At 40.3% G+C, this 13,554-nt stretch overlaps 1 pseudogene; it reads left to right on the forward strand.

Annotated features, from left to right (window-relative positions):
* The first annotated feature begins 1,050 nt into the window (after positions 1–1,050).
* Positions 1,051–10,118, forward strand: LOC112605940 (annotated as a pseudogene).
* Positions 10,119–13,554: the final 3,436 nt, after the last annotated feature.

A 13,554-nucleotide genomic window follows, 5' to 3' on the forward strand; every position in this document is an offset into this window, starting at 1 on the left:
GAACCAGAACCAGTAGGAGGGAGGGAGGGAGAATAAAGAAAATAATGACATATTACTATGGAGACTGACTACGCAAGTTGGAGATCAGTAAGGCAGTCATTCTGGGAAAAGCAGCAAACAAACAAAAAAACTGGAGCAAGCAGAAATGTAACTGGCACGGGACAAAGATATTGTTCACACGCAGTCAGGAGCAATGTAGAACTTTTTCTGTTTGCAGTTTTATTCAAGGAATGCCTAAAACTTCCTTTAACAGCCGGCCATTAAATTAGATCCAAGTAGATAATCTCCGTAGATTAGAATCGAGATTAGGAACTTTAATTGCATCTACAAAATCTCTTCACAGTAGCAACCTAGGTTAGTATTTGCTTAAATAACTGGGAGAAATGTGTCTAGGCTACAAAATGGCTGCTTCCCTCTCTTACATTCTTGTAATTTAGCCAGATTGACATATTACAAAAACACCATAAGGCCTTTTGATTTAAAAAGTATTTAAAAATATAAATATGGTTTTATTCTAGATTTACTATGCAGCATCCCATAAGGAAAGAATGCCCTGAAAATGTCATTCATAATTCAATCAATGTACATTTTAATTAATAGTTTTATTTTAATGCTAATAAATTAAAAATTTGATTGCTTAGATTATTCACTGTGTGCCTAATATCAGTACATTTTTATATGTAATTTTATATTCTTCAGTAGTATGAATTGTTCTATAGTGGTGGTTGTGGCCAGGTGCATGCATTGGATCTAAAATGTTAATAAATCATTTCATTAAAAACACACAAGATAAAATAGGCTACATCAATATTTGCTAATATCTTCACTTATATAATGGTGTTGAATAGTATATAGTATTTTTATTATTACTCATGTCATAAAATATTCAGTTTGTACCCTATTTATTTAGCTATTGAAAATAATGCTACAAAATACATTCTTTTGTATACGCCCTTGTCTGTAAGAAATTATCTCTGAAAGATTAGTAGGTATGATATTGCTCAGTTAAAGGAATTCGGGATATCAGATTTTGACAGGTACCTCAGGACTATGCTAATCCAGAGTAAGAAGGTCCTTCTCTGTCTTAAGCGGTCTGTGATCTATGCACCAAATGAAGAATATAGTGAGTGGACATAGCTCAGATTTAAGTAAATTGAGTGGTTCCAAGTTACCTGCAGCCCCCAACAGGAAGAACCACAATGAAACCACCTGCTGGGGATCTGCCTCTTTACAGACTGAGAAAAATTTGAGAACAGTTTTTTTTGTTTGTTTGTTTGTTTTAATATGTTTTTATTTCCATAGGCTATTGGGGAACAGGTGGTGTTTGGTCACATGAGTTGTGAGATTTTGGTGCACCCATCACCCGAGCAGTATACATTGCATCCAATTTGCAGTTCTTTAATTCTTCACCCTCTTCCCATCCTTTCCCCCTGAGTCCCCAAAGTGCACTGTGTCATTCTCATGCCTTTGCATCCTCATAACTTAGCTTCCACTTATGAGTTAGAACATACAATGTTTGTTTTTATATTCCTCAGTTACTTTACTTAGAATAACAGTCTCCAATCTCATCCAGGTCACTACAAATGCCAAATTCATTCCTTTTTATGGCTGAGAACTCCTTCCTCTGTCTGTCTATCTATCTATCTATCTATCTATCTATCTATCTATCTATCTATCTATATATCTATGTCACAATATCTTTATCAACTTGTTGACTGATGGACATTTGGGTTGGTTCCACATTTTTGCTGTTGCAAATTGTGTTGCTATAAACATGCATGTGCAAATATCTTTTTCCTATATTAACTTATTTTCCTCTGAGTAGATACCAAGTGGAGGGATTGCTTGATCAAATGGTAGTTCTATTTTAGTTATTTAAGGAATCTCCACACTGTTTTCTATAGTAGTTGTACTAGTTTACATTCCCACCAGCAGTGTAGAAGTGTCCCTCTTTACTGCATCCACGCCAACATCTTTTTTTTTAAATTTTTTGATTATGGCCATTTTTGCAGGAGTAAGGTGGTATCACATTGTGGTTTTGATTTTCATTTTCCTTATTAGTGATGTTGAGCATTTTTGCTTATGTTTGTTTGCCATTTGTTTATCTTCTTTTGAAAATTGTCTATTCATGTCTTTAGCCCACTTTTTGTTAAGATTGTTTTTTTTCTTTCTTGCTAATTTGTTTGAGTTCATTGTAGATTCTGGATATTAGTCCTTTTACAGATGTATAGATTGTGAAGATTTTCCCCCACTGTGTGGGTTGTCTGTTTACTCTGCTGACCATTCTTTTTGCCATGCAAAAGCTCTTTAGTTAAGTCCCAGCTATTTATCTTTGTTTTTATTGCATTTGCTTTTGGGTTCTTGGTCATGAAATCCTTGCCTAAGCCAACGTCTAGAAAGGTTTTTCCAATGTTATATTCTAGAATTTGTGTAGTTCCAAGTCTTAGATGTAAGTCTTTGATTCATCTTGAGTTGATTTTTGTATAAGTTGAGGATCCAGTTTCATTCTCCTACATGTGGCTTGCCAATTACCCCAGGACTATTTGTTGAATAGGGTGTCCTTTCCCCACTTTATAATTTTGTTTGCTTTGTCAAAGGTCAGTTGGCTGTAAATATTTGGGTTCATTTCTGGGTTCTCTATTCTGTTCCATTGGTCTGTATGCCTATTTTTATACCAGTACCATGTTATTTTGGTGGTGAATAGAGGCCTGAAGAATGGGGATGTAATGTCCAGGGGTCAGACAGGCAGATTCAGCACAGTCTCACTAGCAATTAGAAAGGGGATAGGAAAAGGGAAAGGTGGTGAAGACTAGAGGCAGGTTTATGAAAGGAACCAGAGCCCTTGGTTGGGTAGATATGGGAGTGGAGGGCGATTCCAGCTTGTCTTCTGCAGCATGAACACCCTGAACCCCTGCCACAAACAGACATCTATACACAGCAGCCCTCCTGTGACTAAGATTCCTGGTTATTTCCTTGCTTGATGCAGGAGTGAGGGGTTAGAGAGGTAACTGACCAGGTACCTAAGCCCTCTGCCCATGGGTAGTGTTGGGAACCTTGGCTTCTAGCTCCAAAGCAGCTACAGCAAATTTTCAGGGCAATGGCCTGATTTGTGGCCCAGACTTCTTGGCATTGTCGTGTCCCACTGGTTAGCAGCTGAGAGTCCTGCTGCTGTAACCTGAGAATAGACAAAACACATGTTGGTTACTCTAAAGTTGTTCAAGGCTGGCTGTCATAACTGTGGCTAGAAAAAGTTTTAGTGGCTTTGCTTAGTGTTTTCAGATAATTTGTAAATCAGTTTTCAGTTAAATTGTGAAGTTGATCTGTTTTATTCTGTTGTTGTTTGAAAATTAAGAAAGAAAATTATAGGAATTCTGTTCTTTTAAGGATATTTTATTGTTTCTGTTTAATGTTTATTTAGATAAGTGTATTTAATTTTCTATTATTTTATGTTACATTTTAACTGCAAATCATATTGAGTTGCAGTTTAATTTAATTTTCTATTATTTTACGTTATGTTTTAAACTGCAACTCATATTGATTTACAGTTAAAATGTAACATAAAATAGTAGAAAATTAAATAGGACTTTATTTAGCTTTAAGATGTTTTAATTTGGAAAATGTTTAACTAAATGTATAAGTAAAGCTATGGAAAAAAATTGCATATATAAGGGTAGAATTGGTCCTCAGATCCAGCAATAGCTGAGCAAATAATTTTAGTGCTTTGGGAGGCAGATGTTGGAGGATCTCTTGAGCTCAGAAGTTAGAGGTTACAATGAACTATGGTTGCACCACTACACTCCAGCCTGGGCAACAGAGCAAGACCCTGTCTCAAAAAAAAAAAAATCTGCATTTTACTGGAGGAGGGACGCTGATAGTGTTACTCTCCCCTCCCATTATTAGATAGATCAAAGAAAAATGTGAGAATAAAACCCACCCTGCAGATTGCAGTGAGGATTGTGTGCAGTGTGTGCCAAGAACAACACAGTGTCCAGCATGACATCCTCTTCACTGATATCCTCTTCCTCTCTTGCCATTTTCTTTTTTTTTATGTACAAAATTCATAGCTTTATAGGGAGAAATGGGAGAAAAATATGACATGGGCTGGTCCAAAACTATAAAAGGGAAACATAAAACAAAAGTTACCAGATGACATAGCAAAGGGATCCTCAGACATATAGAGGCCAGGAGACAAAAGAGAAATGTTTTCTTAGCAGGGAAGAAGAACTCTGAAAATGTTTCTCTGTTGTGAGAAATCCAGCAGCCAACACATTAGCAATCAAGTATTTTATCGAGGGGATATATATTGGTTCTACAAAGTTGTTAACCATGGGTCTGCTTCGTGATAGTATATTTTCATACTGCAAAATTTATTAGGAACCAGTTTTTACACTAGTTTCCAGGAGTAAAAATTTTACCAATCAATTCACTATTCTTGTTACCCAGGAGGGTAGAGATGATCACCGATCACAGATCTGCCTAGTGTTAACTAAGGACAATTTATTACACAGAAAGACTCGTGTGTGTGCCTGCACATGTGTGTGTGATTTAATCACAAATTGAAGGTTTAAAGTTTGCATTGGTAGAAGATATTTCTTTCTGACTCCTGGCTTCAGAGTCCCATGTTTATTGGGAGAAAAGAGAGTCAAGCTGGGAAGAATAGTAGCCTTGTGCCCTCCAGGACGACAGCCTGTTTGGGAATTGTGAGGCTTCATGCTTTCCAGAAGACTTTGGAACTAGGAGGATGTCACCAGTGACTAGCACAGTGCCACCTTCCTTAAATCTGTCTATCAGCCCTCCTCAGGGCATCCAAATGTGGCCCTCTCCTTAACTCCTTCCTCTGCTTCTCTTCTCCCAGCCCTGGGATCTGAGCTCTCTCTTTATCTGTGCACAGTATCTACTTAGGGAAGCCCCAGCACCTGCTGCAGTCAGGGCTGCAGCCCTGAGCTGAGTCTAGTAGAAATTTTGTAAACTAAAGATAGCATAAGATTATTATACACTGCAGGTGGAAATGTAAATTAGTCCACCCACAATGGAAAGCAGTCTGGAGATTTCTCAAAGAACTTAACACAGAACTACCATTTGATACAATTATCCCATTACTTAGTATATGCTCAAAAGAAAATAAATCATTCTACTAAAGCGACACATGCACTCCTATGTTCATGGCAGCACTATTCACAATAATAAAGACAAAATCAACCCAGGTGTCCGTCAATGGCACACTGTATAAATAAAATGTGGTACATATACACCATGGAATACTACACAGCCATAAAAAAGAATGAAATCATGTCCTTTACAGAAATGTGGATGGAGCTGGAGGCTGTAATCCTAAGCCAATTAATGCAGCATCAGAAAACCAAATGCTATGTATTCTTACTTACATGCGGGAGCTAAGCACTGAACACACATAGGCATCAGTATGGGAAACATAGACTCTGGACTACTTGAGGGTGGAGGGAGAGGGATGGGTTAAAAAACTACCTGCTCGGGGCGGTCTCTACAGCCTGTCTCGCCTGTCTCTCTCTGGATCGCTCCTTCTACTCCTCTTCTGCTCCTGGTAGGCCTTGTGCCCACCGAGTTACCTGCACTCAAGCCTCTGCCCAGAGAAGCACAGCCGCAGGGGCGCGTCCTGTCGCTCCGCACCGCCATTTACCCTCCCCTGAGCCAGAGTGCCTGGCTCAGGCCTCTCGGTTCCAGGAGACCTGGGACCCCGCACCTGCCTGCGCTACCCAGCGCTTCTGCCCTGGTGTGCGAAGCACCACACCCTCCTCTGCCCTGTGCTGGGCCTGGAGGCGCCCCTTTCAGATCTCAGCGGCCACCACAGCGGCTGCCGCCCGCGGGAGGGCGTGACATAGGGATGGCTTTCCCAGCTGGCTGCCACGCAGGAGCTCTAGTTGCTTAGCTCGCCCCGTGGAGAGACCTGAAATCAAGGCATGACTTAACAGCTTATCTTGTAAGAGAAAAGCTCGACTCAAAGGCAGATAGCTAGACCGGACTTTGTTACAGGCAGGACTGCAACGATGCTTACAGCACTGAAGTGAACTCCAGGCTAGGTACAGAAAGTGGCTTCTCTGCTTTCCCTCCCAAGTACAAGCGTATACACGTTGCAGACTTGAATCACTGAAGATGTAAGCCAGCTGTTACTCTCATATTGGGAGACACCCTGTGGACAACATGAAGACTGTCCCTTATCAAAGTCTTTAGTAAACAGGAAGGAGTCAAGGTTAAAGAACGTGTTTGATTACCCGGACTGCAGTGTTTTGGAAAATGAACCAAGGCCTGGGTTTTACTCTGGAAGTCTGCCCTGCCTGCTTCTGTAATCTGGTGCTTGCATCCAGATCTTGGCCTTTTATGGACACTGTATGTTACTCTTATGATTCTCTGCTCTTCTGTTAGTTCAGACCTGGCACCTTATTTCATTTCTGAGCCACTCTCTGCCATCCAGAAACTTAGTGGACCTATAGAACTCTATTATTCTGCTAAACCTGTGACCATTCATATCTCAAGGTCGCATAATGTAAAACATAGAAGAGAAACATGGAATATATTAAGATTCATCAGGGGACTTTGACAATTTTTTTCTCTTAACTCCTCCCTTTTGGGTTACTACCAATGCATTTTCAACGATAGGTCAATGTTGTTGTAAGTGGCCCTGTAACAGTATCCACAGCAGTTCTTGGTGATTTTGGTTCACCCACAAAACATGTTATTACAGCAGAAGAAAAAAGTGCTGTTTTCATTGGCTGCAGTGAACCAGAGAGTAACCCCAAAGCTGAGGTGTGCTCTAAAATCCAGGGAAAGTGGCTGAAGCATTCCACAAAGAATTACTTAATCCTTCTATCGAGACATCTTCAAATTTTGAATGTATCCTTAGAGGACAAGAAATCATACAAATATGCGGCTTATAATCCTGTCACACATGAATTAAAAGTTGAACCCATTGGCCAAAAGCTCCTTGTGAGTCACCTTTCTTCAGATGATTTTGGCATTCTTCATCCTGCTTGTTCACAGGTATTAGTTGTTTTTTCACGTATTCTTCTAACCTTGGAGTGTGTGGTTAGTGGGGTCTCAGCTCCTCAAGTGTGTTGACTAAAGGACAAGCAGGATATTGCCCCAGGAAGCAACTGGAGAAGGTTGTATTCTTATGTTGCCACAGATAGCACTGACCCAGTGGACTCTGGAAACTATTCCTGCATAGTGGGAAACAAGACTGGAGATGTGAAATATGTAACATACATGGTTAATGTGCTTGAATATGCTCCCATTTCTAAAGGACTACAGGATCAGATAGTGTCTCTGGTGCCACAGTACATGTTACCAGTCATATTCATGGAAACCCACCTGCCAACCGTACCTGGTTTTATATTGCACAGCCTATTCATCCTTCCCCATGACATCTAATTGCAAGAAATTGACTGAAAGTCAGTGGGGTTATTATGGAAGATACTGGGCTGTATCAGTGTTTAGCAGATAATAGGATTGGATTTATGCAGTCTACTGGAAGACTTGAAATTGAAAAAGACAATGGATTCAAACCAGTTATAATCATGGCACCAGCAAGTGCAAAGGTGATAGGTGGAGACTTTGTCATTCTGTCCTGCCATGCCACTGGGCTGCCAGTTTCGGTCATTCCTTGGTTATGACAGCTATGGGTTAATAGCCAGCCATTTTGCTTAAGTCCTTAGACCTAAGTCCCAAAAGTCACACTTATCAAGGTCTGCAATCTTGGACCTGAAGCCTGGCTACTTCCTCATGTCCCAAGTTGACTCAAACTCTCTCCATATTTTGGATGTGACTCAGAAACATGTGGGGAAACACATATGGGAAGCTCCAGATGGACACAGTACCACACAGGGAGAAGCATCTCTCATGGTTGTTCCTTTTGAAACAAATACAGAAGTGGAAACAGTCATACTTTCTGCTGCTACTCAGAATGATAAAAGAAATAAAAGGGATGGTTCAGAAACTGGATTGAGCTCATGTCCAGTTAAGGTACATCCCAGTGCAGTGGAATCAGCATCAGAGAAAAATGTTAATGGCATCGCTGTTCCTGTTGCCCACATCATACTGATCCCCTGACAGACCCACACACCAGATACGTACAAGCTGATGTGGAGGGCAGGTGGGAATGGTGGGCTATCCATTAATGGGTATTTTATGACATATCAAAAGCTGAACAATGGGGTTGGTTTAGTAGGAATTTAACATACAGTTCAAGTCCCAGGGAGTGAAAATGAGCTCCATTTAGCTGAACTAGGGCCATCTAGTCTTTACAAAGTCTTGCTGGTAGCAAGAAGTGGAGCAGGTGAAGGACAAACTGTCATGCTTACCTTCTGAACCAGCAAAGAAAAAAGAGCATTGACAAAAAACATCCAGGCATTCTCTCCACCCATGGGCATCCCTAAGTATCCTGTTGTTTCAGAAGCTGCAAACAATTTTGGAGTGGTACTTACAGATTCTTGAAGGCACAGCGAAGTTCCAGAGGCACCAGATGGCCTTGCTATCTCCAATGCATCAGAGACATTGGTCTATGTCACTTGAATTCTTCTGGAAAATTGGGTTTCTCCAATCACTGCCTTCAAAGTTAAATATAAAAGGATGAGGACCAGTGATTGACTAGTGGCAACTGAAGATATCCTTGCTTCCAAAATATCCATGGAAGTTCATAGTTTAGAAACGGGTTCAACATACAAATTGAAAGTCATTGCTATCCATCATTAGGAAGGGAGTTTTAGGAGTCCAGAGTCTTGTCCTTATCAGGTGGCTGGGTTCCCCAGTCATTTTTTCAACCATCCAGTAATGGAACTCACATTGCATACACAGAGGCTGTCAGTGTTACCCAGATGGTGCTAAAGTGGACATACATTCCATGAAGTAACAATAACACTTCCATTCTTTTGTATCTATTGCCGACCATCAGATAGTGACAATGACAGTGATTACAAGAGGGATGTAGTAGGAGACTCAAAGGAGTGGCACATGATTGGCCATCTGCTGTCAGAAACTTCCTATGGCATTAAAATGCAGTGCTTCAGTGAAGAAGAGTGAGTTTAGCAATGTGACGATCCGCAAGACTACAGTAAAACGTGTTCCTGGGGTTTCTGAGTATCCGAAAGGCTTGAGTATCCCTCTGAATTCCTCAGAAATGAAGGAAACGTGAGGCCTGCAACCAGCCCTGCCAGAAGCAGTGACATGTTATATCTGATCCTTGACCATATGCTGGGTGTCATGGTCCTTATTTTTGTGGCTTTTTATTGCAATGTGCCTGTGGAAGAATCACCAGTAGAATACCATACAGAAATATGACCCACTGGCATATCTCTACCAGGGATAAGATATTAATGGGCAGATGGTGGAATACACCACTGTCTCAGGAGCAAATGAGATAAATGGAAATGTTCATGGAGGCTTCCTGAGCCATGACAGTCAGCAGTGGCTGTTCCCACCTTCACCATAAGGTCCTCAATGGAATCAATGTAATTGTGAATGGGAGCTTAAATGGAGGACTTTACTCTGGGCACACCAACTCTCTAATCAGGACACGTGGATTTTTAACAGCCTCATTATCTAGTGAACGGTGGTGAAATGTACATAGTGGTACCTCAGATTGACCCTCTGGAATGTGTTAACTGTCAAAATTGTTGAAACAACAATAGCTGTTTCACCAAAACTAATAGCAATTTCAGCAGTATCCCTCTTCCTGTGGTCTCTAGGGTGGCACCTTGTCCTCAGTATGGTGTGGGAATCAGGCCCCTCAGTCAAATGAAGATCCCCATGTGCCTGGCTTCTGTGTCCCTGATTGTGGCCAGTTACCTCAGGAGAGCATCAAGAACAATGTGGAACCAATCTCTACTCAGCATACTTGCTGCCAGGATAATAGAAACAATGTCAGCTCTAATCACATAGAAGATCCAGAAGAGTTCATCAGAGGAGACAGTTGTGTCTCTTCAGAAATGAACAGTAACACTTTACATTGGAATCCTCTTATTTTGCCACCTATCTCAGAGGACTGTGCTGAAAAGACAACATGGCCTCCTCCTGGTGTTCCTTTGGGCAGTCACTCAGGGGTCCTCCAGCAGCCCCAGGAAACCAGAGGCTGTGCAAACAACCAGTAATGTTCTGACTTCAATCCTGTAACTAACTGCACAAAACAGGCCTGTGAATGAACTGTGTGAAGGACTTTAATTCAAATCAGAGAAAATCATTATTTATTTATAGTATAATGTCGTATGAATGTATCTTAAAATGTGTGGCCTTTTATATTATTTATGCCTTAAAAGTTTTCTTACCCATTTTTTTCTTCCCTGTCAGTAAGAAACAACCTTGTTTTGCATAGCTTTCAGTAACCTGGAGAGCAGAGGGATTATTTCATGTTTTCTAACAACCGTAGTGGCAGTTAGAACTCCTTTTGCAAAGGATCCCATCTCTTGGCTGCTTCAGCTCAGAGGAAATGCAGAGGCCAATTGAAGGTTGCCACCACTCAGGTTTTCAGATGGAAAATTGTCTTTTAATAGTGTATTATCAGACTTTCTGAGAACACTTTGAAGTCAACCACAGTTTTGACCCAGTGTTTATAATAGCAGACCTGGCTGATGAATTTTATAAGAATGCCTTCCACAAAAGTGGTAATGTGACCGGACGGCTTTCTCTCTATCTGCACGTGGGCACAAGTGATGTTCAGTCTTCTAGGCACTAGTCATAAGCGGTGTCATGGACATGGTAAGGTGTAAGGTGTCATTGAATGATTGCAGTATGCAGAAGAGGAACAAAGGCCAGAGAGACAAATAATGCCTTCATGTCCCACTGCTTTAAAATTACATTAATTTATAAAATGACCAGTATGGGGCTCTTTTTGACTGTTTCTAGGAGTAGGAACAAAATAGACTTTAAGTGGTGTCTTGAAAAGAAAGATACACATTTTCTGAAGAAAAAAAGGGGAGGGCTGTGGGAAGCTTGTCTTGGAGGGAGTTCTTCAGTCTGCTCCATGAGCCTAGGAGCGTGCACATGGTGTCACACTGCCAGAAACCAGCCATCCTCTCACTTCCAACAGGGGCAACAGCCTGAAGATGTGAGTGTCAGAATATACCTACTTTGGAAGAAAAGAGTTTTCTTTTTTTTTTTTTCTGAAGTTTCCTGCCATTTTTTTCAGAATGTCATGCTTGTAAAATGGCACCTGAAGCATTGGTCAGCAGAGCTCCTGACCACTGCTGCCTCTGCATGACAAGGACATTTGCAGCTGCCTTTAGAAGGCTCTTCTCCACAGTAATAAATAATAATAATACATTTTTTAAAACTACCTATTTAGTACTATGCTGACTACCAGGGTGACAGGATCTGTATTCAAACGTCAGCATCATGCAATACTCCCATGTAACAAATATGCACATGTACCCCCTGCATCTAAAATAAAACTTGAAATTTAAAAATATATATTGTATAAAATTATCTGCAAGTCACTCATGTGGAAAGCACTTTGGTTTATACTTCACTAGAATATATATGTATATACACACATACACACACACACACACACACATACTTCACAGATAAAAGAACAGTGCTTGGAAAATTAGCTTACAAATTGAAAAAATATATAAATGACTACTTTGAAATATATATATATACACATATATATATGCAAATTTCATTTGAGAGTAGGTACACTTTTGGCTTCTGAGGTGAACATATTCTTGATGATAAATATTTGCCATAAATTCAGTTAAACATTAAAGTCAGGAATATCCATATTTACTTATCTCTATTTCTACCTAACTCTGTATTTCAAAAGTTGGGACTAACCCTCCCAGTTAGATTTTATCCTTTATCATTGAATGTATGTGTGGCTTGGAGACAGCTTTCACTGGTCAGGAAGTTTACAGTTACATCCCACATTCAGTGGACTAACAGCTCAGAGGTCCTCTCTCTGGTTACTGCTAAGGCAGTCCTTGGTCAGGTTTCCAGATCACAAGAGATGATTGTGAATTTATTTTTAAGTCTAGCTTCTAGGAATCACTCCCTGGAATAGAAGAATTTATTGTTCACCCAGTGTTCACTTAGAATTTGTGCTTTAGCTCTTCAGTCAGTAGGGCTAAAGGCTCTTTATTGATGAATCAGTGGTTAGCTTGGGGAATGCTTACAAATTTGACTATTTCCACCTTGATTGCTCTAGAGTAGGTGCAGTCTAACAGATCCGGAGCTCCAGAAATTAGGGACCCTAAGACATCTTTTCTTGGCTTTCTCTTTGCCTGGTTTTCTCTGGTAAACTTCTGACTGGCTGTCAGAAGTTTATTTGTTGCTACAAAGCATGCTACAGATTCCAAGCTTCTCTTTAATGTTCCTAACCAAGGTCTCCATTGTTTTTGACAATGCGCTTGGGAATGTACCTTTTCATGACCAATTCAAAATCAATCATTACTGTGAGGCACTGAGCAAAGCTCTCAGATTTTCTGGCCTGTCAGTCCTCCTAGATGAATCTCTGCATCACTGCAAAGGAGTTGACAGTGGCTTCTCTAGCACTCACACACACTGAACAAGTCTGTGCTGGGGTAGGTAGGGGGATGGTGTCCCCCAGTGTTTTGTCTTATCCTTTGAGGGATGGAAGATACAACCAGTGGGAAACTTGGGCATAGCAACCCTAGACCTGCTGTTCCGGGGTGGAGATTCTACCCTATCAGTGGAGGTTGTATGTGCATTATCTCATCCAGTCTTCACAATTATAAGAGAAATATATTTCTCTCACAAGCTTATAAGAACAGCCAATTAACCTGAAGTTTAAATTATTGGCAATATTTAGGCCAGGCATGGTCTCTCATGCCTATATTTCCAGTACTTTGAAAGGCTGAGGTGGGAGGATCACTTTCTCTCATAATTGTGAGGACAGAATAAGATAATGCACTTAAAATTTGATTATCCACTGCCTGTATCTAGTATTCCTTCTATTAATTCTAGTCATTTTTTATGAATGAATTTTCATATTTTCATGAATTATTCTTAAACATTAAGAACTATTCTTATGAAGGTGCAATCATAAAGTATTTCATATTCAAGAACACATTTTAAGACACAGATTATTCTTATAATGAAAGAGAATGAAACACAAATAATTTAAACTTCAGTTTAATTGGCTGTATTTAAGCCTGGCATGGTGGCTTGTGCCTATAGTCCTAGCAATTTTTGAGGTTAAGGTAAGAGGATCTTTTGAGCCCAGGAGTTTGAGACAATACTGGGCAACAGATTGAGACTCTGTCTCTCAAAAAAAAAAAAAAAAAAAAAAAAAATTACTCAGGCATGATGGTGCAGCCTGTAGCCAGCTATTTGGGAGGCTGAGGTTGGAGGATTGCTTGATCTGGGGAGGTTGAGGCTCCAGTGAGCTGTGATCTCACCATTGCACTCCAACCTGGGAGAAAGAGTGAGAGCCTTTCTCAAAAATAGAACAAAACAAAACAATAACAAAAAACTGGCCTTATTTATCCACTCTTCCTTATTGCTCTAACAGTAGTACTCTAATATACAATGAGATTCTATACAAGATGAAGATGGTTAAAAGAGTGT

This window comes from Theropithecus gelada, chromosome 14 (genome assembly GCF_003255815.1).
Source record: "Theropithecus gelada isolate Dixy chromosome 14, Tgel_1.0, whole genome shotgun sequence".
NCBI classification, from domain to species: Eukaryota; Metazoa; Chordata; class Mammalia; order Primates; family Cercopithecidae; genus Theropithecus; species Theropithecus gelada.